We start from the raw sequence: 16,273 nt of genomic DNA on the forward strand, positions 1-16,273 counted from the left end.
CACTAGAGGAATATATATATGTATTTCATTAGAGAAATTATATATATAAATATATTATTTATAATATATAGTAATATAATGTATAATATATATAATAAATATATAAAATTTATTACCAGGTAAGCTTAGAGTGGTCACCTGCAGAGTCAGGTGTGGAATTATGTAAAAGCATTGTCTGTGCACTGGAGAGCTGAAGGATCCAATCAAAAGTCAAAGCCCTAGAGCTCACTGCAGAGTCCCATGTGAGTCCATATGAGGAAGCTGAAGGGTCTGTGCTAGATGGCTAAAGACTCTGCTCTGGAAGCCAATTTATTACCAGGTAAGCTTAGAGTGGTCACCTGCAGAGTCAGGTGTGGAATTATGTAAAAGCATTGTCTGTGCACTGGAGAGCTGAAGGATCCAATCAAAAGTCAAAGCCCTAGAGCTCACTGCAGAGTCCCATGTGAGTCCATATGAGGAAGCTGAAGGGTCTGTGCTAGATGGCTAAAGACTCTGCTCTGGAAGCCTGGAGATGGATGACCAAAGGTGATGGCAAAGTCCGAAGGGCCTCCGAAGAAGCAGAAGCAAGACTTTCTTCCTCTTTCCCTTTTTCCTCCATCCAGGCTAGAAGCCTATTGGTTGGTGCCACCCACACCCAAAAGGTGGGTCTTTTCTCTTCAGGAGGTTCATCTTCCAGACACTCCCAGAACCGTGCTAAACCAATCAGCTAGGTATTTCTTGTTTAAATTGACACCATAATTATCTATAACAGCCCTTTGACCTTGGTCTTCCCAACCTCCAGAACCATAAGAAATATACTTCTGTTCTTCATAAATGACAGGGCCTCAGGATGCAATTTAACATTCATTGATAATGCTTTCAATTCTGCTTCATTGCAAGCTTTATTAATACCGTACCATCTTTATTCAGTCTTAATTATATATTGCAGAGGAGCCTAAATGCATGAATCAGAGAGGAAGATCACTTTAGAAATACCTACTTTCGTGGTTCCAAATTTGAGAATATAAAAATATAATAATATTTCACATAGATCAAGTAACTCAATGTGTGGCCTTTTGTATCCGTCATCATTCACTTAGTTATCTTTTTTATTTTGACCCATATTCATATTCAGAGTTTTATTCTTTCCATTGCTGGATCATATTTCATCATATTTTGATATCACATTTCATGAAATTCATTCATCATTTGGTGAATATTTAGTTTAAATCCACACCATCTATTGTGATAATCTTGCTAGTAATAGGAACATGCAAGTATATCAGTTTGTATGAACATAGTTTTGAAAGTTTTCTTAAATAGATGTCTAGGGATGCAATTGCAGCGTGTATGGTAAATCAGTGTTTAACTGTCAGACTCTTTTACAAAATAGATTTTGCATTTTATTTTACACTCAGATCAATAGCACAAGAGGCTCCCATTTCTTTACATCTTCATTAACCTTTGTTACTATTTATCATTTTCTTGTCACAACCATTCTTTTTTTTTTCTTTTTCTCAGTACCAGAGATTGAACTTGGAACATTGCACTTGTATGGAAGGCAGAAGAACCACTGAGCTAAATCCCCAGCCCTCACAACCATTCTAATGGCAGTGAAATGGCATCTCATTGAGCAATTTTTCATAAGCTATCAGACATTTGTCAATCTTCTTTGATGAAAACACTATTCAAATCTTTGTTTTCTACCTGGGTCATTTACCTTTTATGTTAAATTGCTAGAGTTCCTTTGACATTCTGAATATGATTTTCTTAGATATATTTTATAAAAAAATTCTTCCACTCTATGGCTTGTATTATTGCTTTGTAAATGTTTTAAAAGTAGAAAAGTTTTGGACTTTAGGGGTCTAATTTATCAAATTTTTAATTTTATGAATAATGTTTTTAGTGTCATTTTAAGTAATTTTTATTAAAATAAGGCTTTGAATAGTTTATGCTTTTTAATAATGTTTTATAATTTTAATTCTTACATTTAGGTTTCTGAACTATTTTGTAAAAATGTTTTCTGTGTTTGAACATCAGATTGTCAGCTTCCCCATTTATTGAAAAATCTATGCTGTCTCCAGTGACTTGCTCATTATTTTTATAGGAAGCAAATGATCATAGATATAAAGATATAAACTCACTTTTAAATGTGATTTTGATATTGTCTTGAACATAAGAAGTGTAGAATCTGAGCCCAATAACAGGATGGTGCTGTGAGGAACTAGGAGTTGATCAGCTTCTACTGGGCTTTATCCTCCCTGAATGGACAGTGGTTGACACCTCTTAGACTTGAGTCAATGTCTCATAGGTGGATTTTGCTTGTTTGTCCATCAACTCCCAACAGGGAAGCAGTTTTCTTTTCAGAAAAAATACGATGCGAAATCCTATGCTTTCAATGACATTCCTTCAAACTTTTAGATTCAAGAACCATCAGATGAAAAAATACAAATGAAAATGTTTTAAAAACCATAAAATACTAAACCAATATTAGGAATTATCATTATTGTATGGAAGAAATCAGAGTAAACAGACGCACCAGCAATGCCTTTTAGAAGGTTTAAATAGACCAAAGAGATGATAATGTCAATATAAGAAGGCAAAAACCAGATTTGCAGATAATCCACCTATGGATAGTTGAAAGTTGACTTTATCTACATGACCTAAAATATTAAAAACCTGAGTCAGGATCAAAGAAGTTCTTCATGTTTAGTTGGATATGGGGGATAAAGTTGTCTTAGTAATCAGTGCATTCTCTTGAAGCCAGGTAAAACTTTGCCCTAAGTTATTGATTTCTTCTGTTAATAGATGATCTTCCTTCAAGGGTGTTGGTGGAGGTAGGTGAATTTGAGTATGCTGAGAGCATCCAAATAAATAAAAGCCATCCCTCTACACAGTGAAATAGCTACTTTGAAATTCCCAGGATTAGAGAACACGTAGAGTAGTTTATGAAAAGTTGTGTTGATATATTGCTACTTAGATGCAACAAAAGTTTAGCAGGATTATGGTGCTTATTAATTCACTCAATATCTATTGTGCTCCAGCAGACAACTGCATGCTGAGGATTGGTGCTCAGGGCAGGTACAATTTGGAGACAGAATTATAGAAAAGTGTGGTGCACATGCCTTTTGTTGCTGGAGCGAGCAACAGAGGGCTGGAGAGGTCTAGGCCCTCAGTAGGAAGGAAGAGGGCTGTGCAGCCCGGAGACTAAGACTGAGATGCCAAATAACAGGGGGATAGGGGGCTGCTGGGTACACCATTTTCCTACAGAATATTGTGTTGGGGAGCTCAGCTTGGCGTTGATAATGGACATCAGTATTCAGTTGGCCAACTGTTCCAAGTTCTTGATTCTTGGAACACTTCTTGCATCACTTTATTTAATGTTTCTCTATCAATCACCCCATTCCTGCCACTCCTGGCTGGTTTGTAGCAATAATTTATTAGCTTTTATAACCACAGATCTTCAAAGGAAACTATTTTGTGCTCCCTATGATATAAAAAAGACAGGCTCTGAACACTGCTTTAACATAGGACATCAGGGCAGTCCTGCAATTATAACAATAACCCGGAAACCTTTTAGCTACATACCTTTGGAGTATCCTGCCTCAAAAGTTGGAATATTAGAAATTTGTAAGAAAATCTGTCCATAGCCACTGGAATTCATGATGGCCTCAATTCACTTTCTAAAATAACATTCTGTAAACAGGCCATGGATGCTTAGAGCTTGTAACTGAAGAAGACTGAAAGAATGCAGAGATCATTTAAAAAATTCTCTTAGTTTCAAAGCATCCTGCAGATTTGTTAATAAATCAAAGTGCATATGGGGAATAAATAGGCAGAGGAAGTACAGAGGGCCTCCAAATCAGAGATAAAAACTGCCAAGACAGAGCCTGACTTTAAAGAAAGGGAAATGAGGATCAGGAAGACAAAAGAGGGAAATAATAAACAAGAGCTGTCTTCATGGTGCCCTGGTGCGACTCACTGCAGGGGCTGAAAATCAGTCAACACTAGATACTGAAGGAGAGATGGTGGTGGGAAAAGTACATCCTGAGGATAACCTGACCATCGATTGCCAAGGCTTCCAGGTGGTGCTGACAGGCAAATGCAAAACAGGGCAGTCAATGGCCAGGGCCCGGCACTGGTCCCCTCATGTGGTCCATGGCCAGGCCCTGCACATCCACCCTTTTTCTATTGATCATGCCACTAAGCTCACAGTATGAAACCAATTCAATGGATAGTTCTTGTTTCTTCAAACCAGCACAAATATAAAAGTTGAAATGAAAAGGAGCTATTCTCTTTGATTTGGAGCTGATATCAAGATTGCTTTCTGTTGGTCCATCCTGATACTGGTTCCAGGAATTTGGGCAGATACATTTTTATGGCTGACTCTGACTCCTATCTGTTGCACCATCTCCAGTGTTGTTCTCAAGAAAATTTCCTTTGGTAAGTATTCTTAACCTTGTACAACTTTTACAACTTTCTTTTTAGTGACCTGGGTTCATCTGGCAGTCTGGTCAGGCAATCACATTTAGCAGAGTCAAGAGCCGGGGAGGTTTAGAAATGCTGAGATGGCACTGATATTTTTATTGCCTGTAGATTCTTAGGTTTCTACTTTAGGCACTGCTCATTTCTGAGGTTCCCACATGTAGCTGTACTGCTTCATTGTTCCCCACACATTGACACGTGCTTACTATCTTCTTTCCATTCCCTCTAGGTTGAGACATCACCCTGTCCTCTTCTTTCCTGGCTTCTTGTACTCCAAGTTTCTATCCTTCCCCTGACCCACCTCTCCTGGACCACATTTAGGACATTGGCACTGGTTGTGAACTCTTAAACTTCAATTCTTTAATTTCTAATCATAAGTGTCTTTACATAATTCTCTTCTCTTGCTCTTTACGTACAGATTTTCTGAGATAGGAATTGCTGAAACTCTTTTCCTTCTTTTGGTCCATTGCTTTGTACTCTTCCATAGTCAATTTCTGCTCTAAAACATTTATTATCTACTCACTGATTGATTTCTTCGGGATCCTAATAGTCTTAAAAATCGGTATGCATTCAGTCTTCTACAGTACTCTTTTAAAGAAATATCTGAAAAATGACCCTGGAGGAAATCATTTAGCTGTGTAGATAGCAACTTCTTTACTTTCACATATTAAGGTGCAGAAACAAACACATTGTGTTCAACCCATTGTGTACAGTTAGAACTCTCTAAATTAACACTTTAACTCATTATAATCAGATCTCTAGTCCTCTTTTCCAAAATAAATAGCATCTTGGTTCAGAAGTCAAACTGTTTCCAGTTTTTTTTCATGCTTTCTATAAGTATGTATGGTGCTATTAGTCTGTCTTCATCCACTATAATAAAATGTCTGAGGCTGATATTTATAAAGAAAATAGGTTTATTTTGCTCGGAGTTTCATAGTTAGAAATTCTGAACAGAACAGGACCAGATCTAGGAAGCACCTTCCTCCCCAACCTAGCAAGTATCTCATGGTGGACAGCCTCTTGATGAGTGTGAGTGTGTGTGTGTGTGTGTGTGTGTGTGTGTGTGTGTGTGTGTGTGTGTGCGTGTGTGCATGCACACCCACATCCTTTCATCTCTCTTTTCTTATAATGCCATTTAGTTCTACTCACTGTCTTCTTTGCATGCTTATTTCCCTCTACATAGTCATTAGATGTTGGCATTTATATTACTCTGTACTAGCCACTCTTGATGTCTTAGTATCCTCCCTCTCAATAGTTACTTCTTTTTCCATGGCCACAACCGTCTATGCACTTAACACACTCACTTTTGAAAGCAATCTTAAAGTGAAGGAAGAAACCGCCACTTATTAACAGAAACATGGAGCTGAATTTATTACTTTAGTAAAGGAGAGTTATGATCAGAAGAGGAACTCAACTTTTAGTGAATTTGAAGAAAATGGGTTGAGGTTAGTTGCTGAAACACAATTGTGTGGGTAACACTGCGGTGAATGGGTCGACTTTCAGTACTTTTGCTGCAGAGAAGCTCTTACCAACTGCCAATTGTCTTTCAGAAGAGGGATACTATTGCTCATGGGCTGTCAGAAACTTGTTTTTTGAATGAGTTATTATGAGTGGATTAAGTTGGTTTAAAATGGTTGGTAATGGTAACTTGTGACTATGACTAGAAAATAAGTCACTCCTGAGGAGTGTGGGAAATAATTAAATTCTTAGTTTAACTTTTTTTTTTAAGAAATATGAACTTCAAATATCCAAACATGGATTCTGTGTTCCAGTTTAAATGTCTCAAAAGTGCTTGAAATCAACACATCCAAAACTATATGTATTTTTCTCCTTCCAGAGTTTATATTTCTCTTGAAAGTTGTATCTATCCAACCCAATTAAAAGCTAGCCAAGTATTTTTTAAAGGTAGTATAAGAAGTAGTTCAGGCCTTGTGGGAATTCCATTTCTACCATTACTACTCAATTCTGCCACTGTGGCATGAAAATAGTCATAGGTGCTGCTCTGCTGTTATAAACCTTTATTAACAACTACAAGAAGCAGGCAGGATGTGGTCCATAGCCCATAGTGTGGCCATCATCAATTCAAATAGTGAAGCTATAAGCACAGGAATCATTTTGGACAGCATTTCTGTAGCATGCACCATATTCTGGATGTTCCTGTATGGTGTTAACTTGGCATTTTGTACTGAATAATTACTATTCTACTTTCTCAGAACAACGTTCTTTTTTCTTGAGAAATAGCCCTTTAAAATTATAGCATCTTGCAATATTAGAACCTCATCTCTGACCTAATGTTTTTCAAGGACAAAGAAGAGAGGAGTTTGATTAATTAGGGAAATTTTTAATGGAGTTAGTTAACAATTGAAACATCTATTTTCTTCTGTGGTTGTACAGCTAGGAATCAAGACTCGCTGCCAGAATGTCTGCCCCTCCCTGCTCTATCCTTACCATTGACTGCTTTGCTGCCTTCTTAAGCAAGGGACCCTCTGCAATGAGAGGTGGTGACAGGGCTCTGAACACTTGTGTCCCTGATTTCAGTCATTGATGTCCATGATCTTCCTGCAAGATAGTGAGATAATAATATTCTATGCATCACAGTTTTTTAAACTCATATTAGCATTCATAGAAGCCAGGGAATCTTAGTTTGCAGACTTCCTAAGCATCTCTTAAACTCATTCATTTTTCTCCCTTTTTACACTCACCACTCATTCTAAAATCCCTATTATCTCATTTGGAGATCACAGAACTATAACCTTAATACTGTAATTCTCTTAGCACCCACAGTAGTTTCTCTAAATTCCAATCAAAATAGTCCTATAAAAATTAAAACCTGAAGGTGGCATTTCCTTGCTGAAAATGTTTAAGTATCTTTCCAGTTGTCTTTGTGCACAGACAAAAACTCTTTCCCTGTGCTTTCTCTAGTCTGGCTACCCTTTTTTATAGCACACACCTTATTCTTCCTGCTCCAGTTACCCCTCTCTTCTCCTTTCAGTTCTCTGTTCCACATGCACCATTAGGCCTTGGTATGTGTTGTTCCTTCCTCCTGATGTGCTCTCCCTCAACACTGCACACGGATGTAGCACCTGTTCATCATTCACATTTCAATGTAATTATTATGTCCTTGGGGAAATATTTATTCTCTCTACAGGCCAGATCAGCCCTCATTTTTAACCACGGAATCTTTTACACTCTGGTGTACCTTCAGAGATTTCACTGTATCTCATAATTATGTGATTCTTCAGGTTATAATCTAAGTTCTATCCAAGTATCCCCTAATATGTAACATTTTTAGTGGAAAATTTGTGTCTTTTTTTAATGTTTTGCTCTAGTGCCTTGTGGCGGTCAGCAAAACCTTTGAAGATGCCCACACAATAATCTCTAGATTTTGGGAATATGTTACCTAATTTATAGTTTAAACTGCATGCAGATGAGGTGGGACTTTCTTTTTCAGAGATAGTTGAATCTGGAATGTATGATTTTGGGGTTAAAGGTGTGATTACTAAACCACTAAATATGAGTGATTAGTTTGGCACAACCCTAATCCCAGTAGCCTGAACAAGGTAAAAGAGGCAGAAGGATGTGCTAAACTCTCTTTTATTGCCTTTACTGCCTTGTGTGTGCCATGTTGTTTCTGCCCTGCCCTGCCTGTTTGTCCTCCCAGCCTTGGAGTCTGCTGATTATGGACTGAAACCTCCATGAACGGTAAGCCAAATAAATCCCTTCCCCTCTAACTTCGGGTGTTGGGTATTTTGTCTCAGAGAAAAGTTACTAAACGCACTAACATAGCAGCAGAGATTTTTTTCAGATTTTGTTAGAATTGCAGATCTTAAAATAGGTTTCCCTGGGTTTTATAGGCAAGCCTAATCTAAAATTTATGAATCTATAAAAGCTGAGAAATTTCTCTGAAAGTTTTCTCAGAGGAGGAAGGCAGCAAAGAGGTACAACAGGGAATAAGAGATCTCTGAAGTAGAAGAGAGATTCAACTCTCAGTTGTTAGGGGTGTCACAGGAAAAGCAAATATATATTGTGTAATAATAAAATAAGGGTGATTACCATGTTTATACATTACATCTTAAATATCTTAAACATTTATCATTTCTTTCTTATGAGAACACTCAAAATTCTGCCTTCTAACTGAAATATATAAGTCAATGCTGTTGACTAGAATCCCAGTACTGTGCAAAAAAGAATCAGAGCCAAACTTGCACAGGCACCTGAGTCTGACACATCTAGAAATGAGCTGATTTCCTTTGCACACCAATTCTGATCCTTATCACCCATTGCTTGTCACCCTTCCTTCACCCTCCTCATTCATGTTACTCTTAATTCCCATGATTCTAGCTCTGTTTTAGTTACTTTCCCTTCACTGGAACACAGTACCCAACACCCAGAATTTAAAAGAGGAGAGAATAATTTTGGCTCAGTCCACGGTCAGCTGTCTTCAAGATGAAAACTGCATAGCGGAACAACACAGCAGAGGAAACTGCTCAACCCCAAGGCAGCCAGGAAGAGGAAAGGAAAGAGCAGAGGGAGGGACAAGAATATTTTCTTCCATGTCAGGCCTCCAGTCACCCAACTCTTCTGACCTGGCCTCACTTCCTGAAAGCACATCCAACCACGAACTTATTAATGAATCGATCTACTGCTAATCATAGCACCCATGATCCTTTTAGGGGACATTTTAGACATAACCTATAACAAACTCACTAGCACTGTCATATTCCTTCTCTCCTCTATTGATTGTTTCTTTTAGGGTTCATAACCACATCTGGACTACAAAACAATATTAATCTTATATCTGGTTTTCATGCCTTCCTCTCTGGCTCCTAGGCTACATCCTTGCAGATCTCCATGAACTTTGCTCTCCTGCAGCCTGGGACCACCATGCACTGTGCCACATTGCTGGTGACTCTGCACTCCCCTTTTAAAATGTAGGCTCAAAATCCTCTTCTATTCTGATTTTCCACGCCAGCCCCTGACCCTGACCATACTTCTAGAGAGACTTTAGCCTTGCTTCCTTTGCATTCCATTCTTCCCTGTGCGTATCTCTACTTGAAGCTCTCAAACCATCTTGTTAAAGGGATACGCCTGAATTTCCTCACTGGGCTTTATTCAGATTCATATCATAGAGCCTGGGAGAGGGCACAGAGCACAGCTGCAAGGGACTCATGCTAGAAGAATGTCTGTATGAACTGAGGGGCCTTCTCACAACCTCATTTGGGTCTATCTTCCTTGTGGCATCACCTGGGAACATGTTAGAAATGGAAATTCTTGGGCCAGGGATTTAGCTCAGTGGTTCTGCCACCTGCCTAGCAAATGAAAGGTCCTGAGTTCGATCCACATACCACAAACAAGTGGAAAATCTCAGCCTCTGATTCCTCCTTCTGCTTGCTCCCAGGCAACAAGCATCCCTGGAATAGCCCTTCATTTGATTTTGATGCACAATAGAGTTTGAGAACTTCTTGTCTTGAAATGTTCCTCTAGTTTATTCTCAGAGAATCCTGTGGCGTGCTTCCAGGTCATCTGAGCTTCTAACTGAACCCAACCATAGAGATAAAAGAGGGAGACAACAGAAGACACTGTAGCAGCCATGGGTCATGGATGAGGTGGGAAAAGGGGGAGGGGAGGGAAGGGAAGGGAAAAAACAGCCAGTGCCTGGCTAAAACCACAAATCAAATAATCCTAAATTCTATGTAAGGAAAGTCTGAAAGCAATAGGACATTCACTTTTATATTCTGGAATTCAAATTGAGGCAGCACATTTTTGTGGCTTTGCTTTTATATTTAAATGGCACCACTGGAATTTTACCATGAACAAAGCATATTAGAACAAGAGGGGAAAGGGTGGAGATTTAAGAACTTCAGAGAGTAGGCTGAAGTATCTGTACATGCTTTTTCCCCAATGGTAGATTCTGGGCACAGAGAAGAGTAGGAAAATCCAGAACTAATTTCCCTTTTGCTCAAAATCTGGTGCTTTCCCAAACAAGAATTGACTTTTGGCCTCTGAACATCTCTGGTGTGGCCCTGATATCCTTACAAGAGTAATGTTTTGTGATTCAGTGTGTGCTGGGGCACATTGAAATAATGCTGAGATGTCACCTTGCTGTGAGGAGAAGAAGGAACACCCACCTCCATTCTCAAAACCTTCTATCTCATATCTTAGACAGGATCAGATCCAGCCATGAAAATAACCATGCATATTTTATTTTTACTTTGCTTACAAACACTTGGTGATATGACCGTCTGCATGCAGGTGCGTGTGTCCATTTTGTGTGTGTGTATTGTGAACTTCTATGTTTATGTGCAAATATTTCTCTAGTACCATTATATTTTGGCTTGATTTTTGCTATGGGCAGTAGAAACAGAAGCACTTTCCCTTTTAAAACTATAATTCTATAATCAAAACATTTCAAATGATAAAAATACTGAGTTTTCTCAATTATCGATTTACCCTTTCAAGCATGCTTCTTTCTTTCAAGCAGTATTTGAATAAACCTTTCTAAAGAGAATATGAGAAACTGAAAAAATGGAAATAAAGTGTGTGTAAATGGAGGGGAGGAGTATAAAAATACTGAGTTTTCTCAATTATCGATTTACCCTTTCAAGCATGCTTCTTTCTTTCAAGCAGTATTTGAATAAACCTTTCTAAAGAGAATATGAGAAACTGAAAAAATGGAAATAAAGTGTGTGTAAATGGGGAGGGGAGGAAGGGGTGAAGGGAGGGCAGGGACAAGGGGAAAAAATGAGAATCAAGACCTATTATGTAAAGGTACAGAATCCCAATGATGAATGTAACTGTATTGTGTACCTAGATTGTACCAATAAACTCAATAAAAACAAAACAAAACAAAAAAGAGAAGTGCTTCTAATTGTGCCCAAGTGAATCATACTAGTTTTCAGCAATTCCAGGACGCAGTGGAGATGTATCAAGCCTTTGAAAAAAGACTGCTTCATAAAGTTATTACATTGATTTGACCCCAGTTCGCCTGCTGTGGCAAGAACACTAGCATTCCTCAGACTGAGACTTGCTATTTTCCACTCTCTGGGATTTAAATATATTCTCTTAGCCAAAATATTAACATTTAAGAAATGTGTAGTGAGTTTATTTAACTAGAGATTTTAAACACTTCTTTAGAGATTGTGTACTAATATTTGGATATAAAATTAGGACAAGTAAGAATGTGATTCTAGAAAAATAATGATTTCCCCTCAAACTAAAATGATTTCATAAACCACCTCCTGCATTTCAATTTTCACTCATTATCTTCAAGACATGTATTACTTATGTTGGCCATTGCCTTTAGAATGGCCTGTAGAATTTAAAATGGAAACAATGATTGAACATTCCTTTTCCCAACATCTAGAAGGTTAATGAACTAGCTTCACATTTAAGATTATTTTTGAGGAGATAATTTACTTCCCCTGTAAAAGTCAAGTACATCAGAGAAATGTGAGCATGTTGCCTTATAGTGCTCTGCATATCACCAGAATAGGTGAAGAAAAATTATTTCCTTTGTAATTTGGCAGAGTGATCAGGCTTAGAGGTTTTAGGCTTTGTGACACCAATTTAAATTGATCCAAGGTGTTTATCCAGGAAAGAAATCTCTTGTTTTACATCCCAACTGACTGTGACATTCAGCACAAAATTAGGATGCAGAAGTCACTCAAAATTCAATAGCTGAGGAAACTTCCTCATGTTTCCCCCTTCTTTTCAATTTTGATAGATTTTTCTCTCTTTTTTTTTTCTCATTGACTTTATTGGTACATTTTAGATACATAGTTACATTCATCATTGGGCTCTTATACCTTTACATGACAGGTCTTGATTTTCATTTTTTCTCATTCCCCTGCCCTCCCTTTGCCCTCTCCTCTCTTCCCTATTTACAAATACTTTATTTCCACTTTCTCATACTTTTTTCTTTTCCCTTATTACCTTTCCCCTACCGGTCCCACTTTCCCTACACCTTTAGCCCCCTTCTTCCTATTACACATTGTCAATTATACCATTATGATCTTATTTACAATTATAGTTTTTCACACCAGAGAAACTATTCAGTATTAACACATGTGACTTATTTATTTCACTTAAGAATATAACTTAAGAGTATGCATCCATTTTCCTAAGAATGACTGGTTTCTCATTCTTTAGATTTTTCTTTTTTACTTTTTCTTCTTATAATCAACATTCAGCCAACTACTGCTTTTCCACAGTTGGAAAGTCATGATTCTCAGACCACAAGAGAAACAACTCATATATTATTAATTTCTCACGGAAAAACTCTATTGAACTATTAAATGACTGCTTTCCAATTTTTTAAAAACAAAGATCAGGGCTTATATTCAATTCTCAAGCTGTTTTTCCATTGACAAGAATCTCTAATATCTTTGTTTTCCATCATCATTGATAGTCCCCCTTTGGTGGAAATCTGCACTCTTGAAACAATTCCTAGAAGCTACCCTTCTTTCTATTTTTTTTTTCTGTTGTCATTTTTGCTTCTATGCCTGACTTTCTTCCCCAGGGTCTCACACTGATCCACAGCCAAAAACATTGTCCTGCTCCATTTGGCCTCACCTGTGGATTGAATCACACTAAAAAGAGTCCCTGGGAAGATGCTTTGCTGGACTCAGAACACCATGAATACATCCAGTACCACAGTGCTCATGCTGGGAATAGTGGTCCAAAATATAAAAATAAGAGCATCTTATTGGTAAGGCTTTCAGTTAACTTTTGACATGTAAGGTCATATTGTTTTAAAAGTTGGAACATAAACCAGGTACCTTACATATTTTTTCCAGTAGAGAAAAAATAATGACCATGAGACTCACTAGTTTGCAAACATTTTGAAGGGGAACTTCATAGGTAATGTGTTAATATGAAGAAGTGTCTGAGCAAGAGGTTGGATGGAAGTTGAGAGAGGAGTCTTCAGATCAGTCTGTACAATGTATCTTATGTGTCCAGCTTGCATGTAACATTCTGCAAAGGAGACAGAAACCTATTTCATATTTGGTTGCACTTCAGAAATATGAAACTAACCCATCAGGTCCACCTTGTGCATTTCAGTCTTTCCTAGCTCGTCCTGACGATGGTCTTGGGCTCTGTAGTGCAGAGAGGTGCTCTTTCTCTTTCTCCATTGTATTCACTATGGTCACCCCATCTGCCTGAGCAACATTTCTCCAGCTTGTCATTGAAACACATGACATCAGAGTGATATTTCCGTACTTGAAACTCATAAGTCTTTTGCAACACATGGTATCATAAGCTGAGAACAGTTGGAATCTGCCAGGATTCCCTTTAGAATTTCTTTATACAATATGAGCACTAAAGAGAATTATTCACTCTCAGTGTGTGGGCAAGTCAAATATATGTGATAAATTTATTCTACTCTAATATATGTGAATGAGTCTCATACTACTTATTTCTCTTGCTTGGTCAATCTGTCTAGCCATGGAACAGTGCCTGTAGCCAGGTGAATCTGACTGGTGTTTGAAAATAAATCTAAGGTAAGAAACCCCACATTTCTTCATTTCTTGCAATTCTAGTCATTTTCCTGAACCAATCAGTTGAACTGCTGTCCAGGAATTACAATTCTTCTCCCTCAGTGTTGGAAATTTGAATTCTTTCTTGCTGGCTACAGATTCCATAAAGAAGAGACAGCACTGGCTGACCAAGAGTAAATAAATGATTCTTTAAGGAGCCCCAGTGAAGATATGAATTATTTTAACCTGAATTTATTGGTAGTCATAAACAAAAACTGAAAACCAGTGATATCTTTTATCTTTGGTTCCCTGGTTTAAATTATTATTTGTACAATATATCTAAAAGAATAACAGTATGCATATGAGCCCTGAGTTAGGGTGGCTTGACTTAATGATTTTTCTACTTTATGTTGGTATGAAAGTTAATTCACACATTCATTCTGGGCTTCTTTTTCAGTATAGCAGTCCATGAATTACATGAGATATTCCAAACTTTTTTGTATGTTTTGTGCTAAACACTTTTACCCAACTAAGTCTAATATAATAAGCTTCCCAAGCAAAGTTAAACTAGGCTAGGCTGAGCTGTCATGTTTAGTAGTAGGTAAGGCATACTCAGTGCCTTTTTAAATTATAATACTCAATATAGAATGAGCTGATCTAGATGTAACCCCATCACATGTCAAGGTCAGTCTGTATGCAGACTAAGATTTTTCCACAGGAAATGTTTGTCCTCCAACCAAGTGTATCCTCTTAACACCTGGAGCCCTTTGAAGAGAGACTTTATTCTCTGATTACCTTAAATTGTTGGTATTTGTGTTTTCTCTGTGCTGGTGACACTTGAAAAGTCATGTTTACATACACCCATACATTACAGATATACAAGTGTTGTCAAGTAATTTGACATAGGACCTGTAGTTTCTTCACAGGGCTCCTTTGGGTGTTGGCCTGCTCCAGTCAGAACTTATTTTCTACCACTTAACATGACCATGTGCCCACCCACAGGCTATTACTTAACAGCGCACTCTTTAGCTGTCTGCTCACAGGCTTTTAGCACTTCATTAAATTTCACTTCTCCTCTCTAACTACAGTCCTCTGTTTGGGCCAAGGCTGAATGTTTATTTTTCTGCTCCTCTTCCTTGAGCAGTTAATTGGGCCAGGGATGACACACTATGAGCAGCTCCAGGGCCACTCTGGCCTCTTCAGAGTCCAAGGGGCATTGCATGCTGGGCTCGTTGCTCTTCATTCAGAGCTCTGCACTCTCATTGGCTCATATCCTTTTCTTAAACAGTACCTTAAGGTGGAGGAACTCTTTCCTCTGTCTTTGCATTTGTCTTCTCCAAGCTCACTTCTCTAATAATCTTGTCTCTTGGTAATCATGTTCCTAAGGAAGCCCTTTATGACTCGGTAAGACTCAGTTGAGAGTCTTTCCTGTATGACACCAGTGCATCTGTATTAGCCCCGACTTGAATATCTCCCCTGTTAGAATACAGATTGTTTGAAAGCCTGGGATTATTGGTTCCCCAGCATAAGCACAATGCTGTCATGAACACTGACTGTCTAAATCAAGGAAAGAAGGCATGACTGATCATGTTAGTCGAAGAAGAATGGAAAGTGATTCTAAATCTGGGAAGGATTCTTCTCCAACCTTGAAAACTACCAGTACTCTAAGTCAGTGACAAAAATCAACCATGACTGGCCTTTCCTATTTAGCCAGAACTAAATACAAGGGTAGTTTTAGGGTGCATAGCATCTATGGTCACAAGGTGATTGTTTTTAAAAAGGCAACTTTATAGACATTAATATTTTTGAAAGACATATTTTTTTCACAGAAAAGCTGGACTTGACCAGTGCAGAATTGGTCTATTTCTAGTGGCAATGAGCTTCTGGTTTCTGGAAATGTAAAGGCAGTGGCTAAGTGAGGGGCTGGGGAGAGGATCCATTGGGAGAACTGAGACAGGTGAGTGTCAGGAGGCTCCCAAAGAAGCACTGACCTGGTCTGTATCAGACCTGCTCTCTGCAGCGGCCAGTCCTGCCTCCTGGCACTGCACCGTGATGGAAAGCCCTGTGTTCCACCTGGCAAGCCTCACTCCCAACTTCTCATCAGCAGACTCTAAGCTTAAACTTTTCTGGCAAAGCGGTCAGGAAAATCTAATTCATAGGCTTCTAACTCTCAGATAAGGGAGGAGCAGACTAAAGGGTAACTAGCAAGGTCCTTTGATGATAGGCGATCCTGAAAGGTGGATTTTCCAGGCATCCCACGGCTACATCCACGTCCCAGTCAGTCTTTCAACTTTACCTTGGAGACTTCCGGATGTTGTGGATGCCTTTCCAGC

At 38.4% G+C, this 16,273-nt stretch overlaps 1 pseudogene; it reads left to right on the forward strand.

Moving 5' to 3' along the window:
• Window positions 1–479: 479 nt before the first annotated feature.
• LOC104869132 overlaps window positions 480–16,273 on the forward strand; it is a 173,306-nt pseudogene continuing 157,512 nt past the window's right edge.

This window comes from Fukomys damarensis, unplaced genomic scaffold (genome assembly GCF_012274545.1).
Source record: "Fukomys damarensis isolate Sample0158 unplaced genomic scaffold, DMR_v1.0_HiC HiC_scaffold_7, whole genome shotgun sequence".
Lineage (NCBI taxonomy): Eukaryota > Metazoa > Chordata > Mammalia > Rodentia > Bathyergidae > Fukomys > Fukomys damarensis.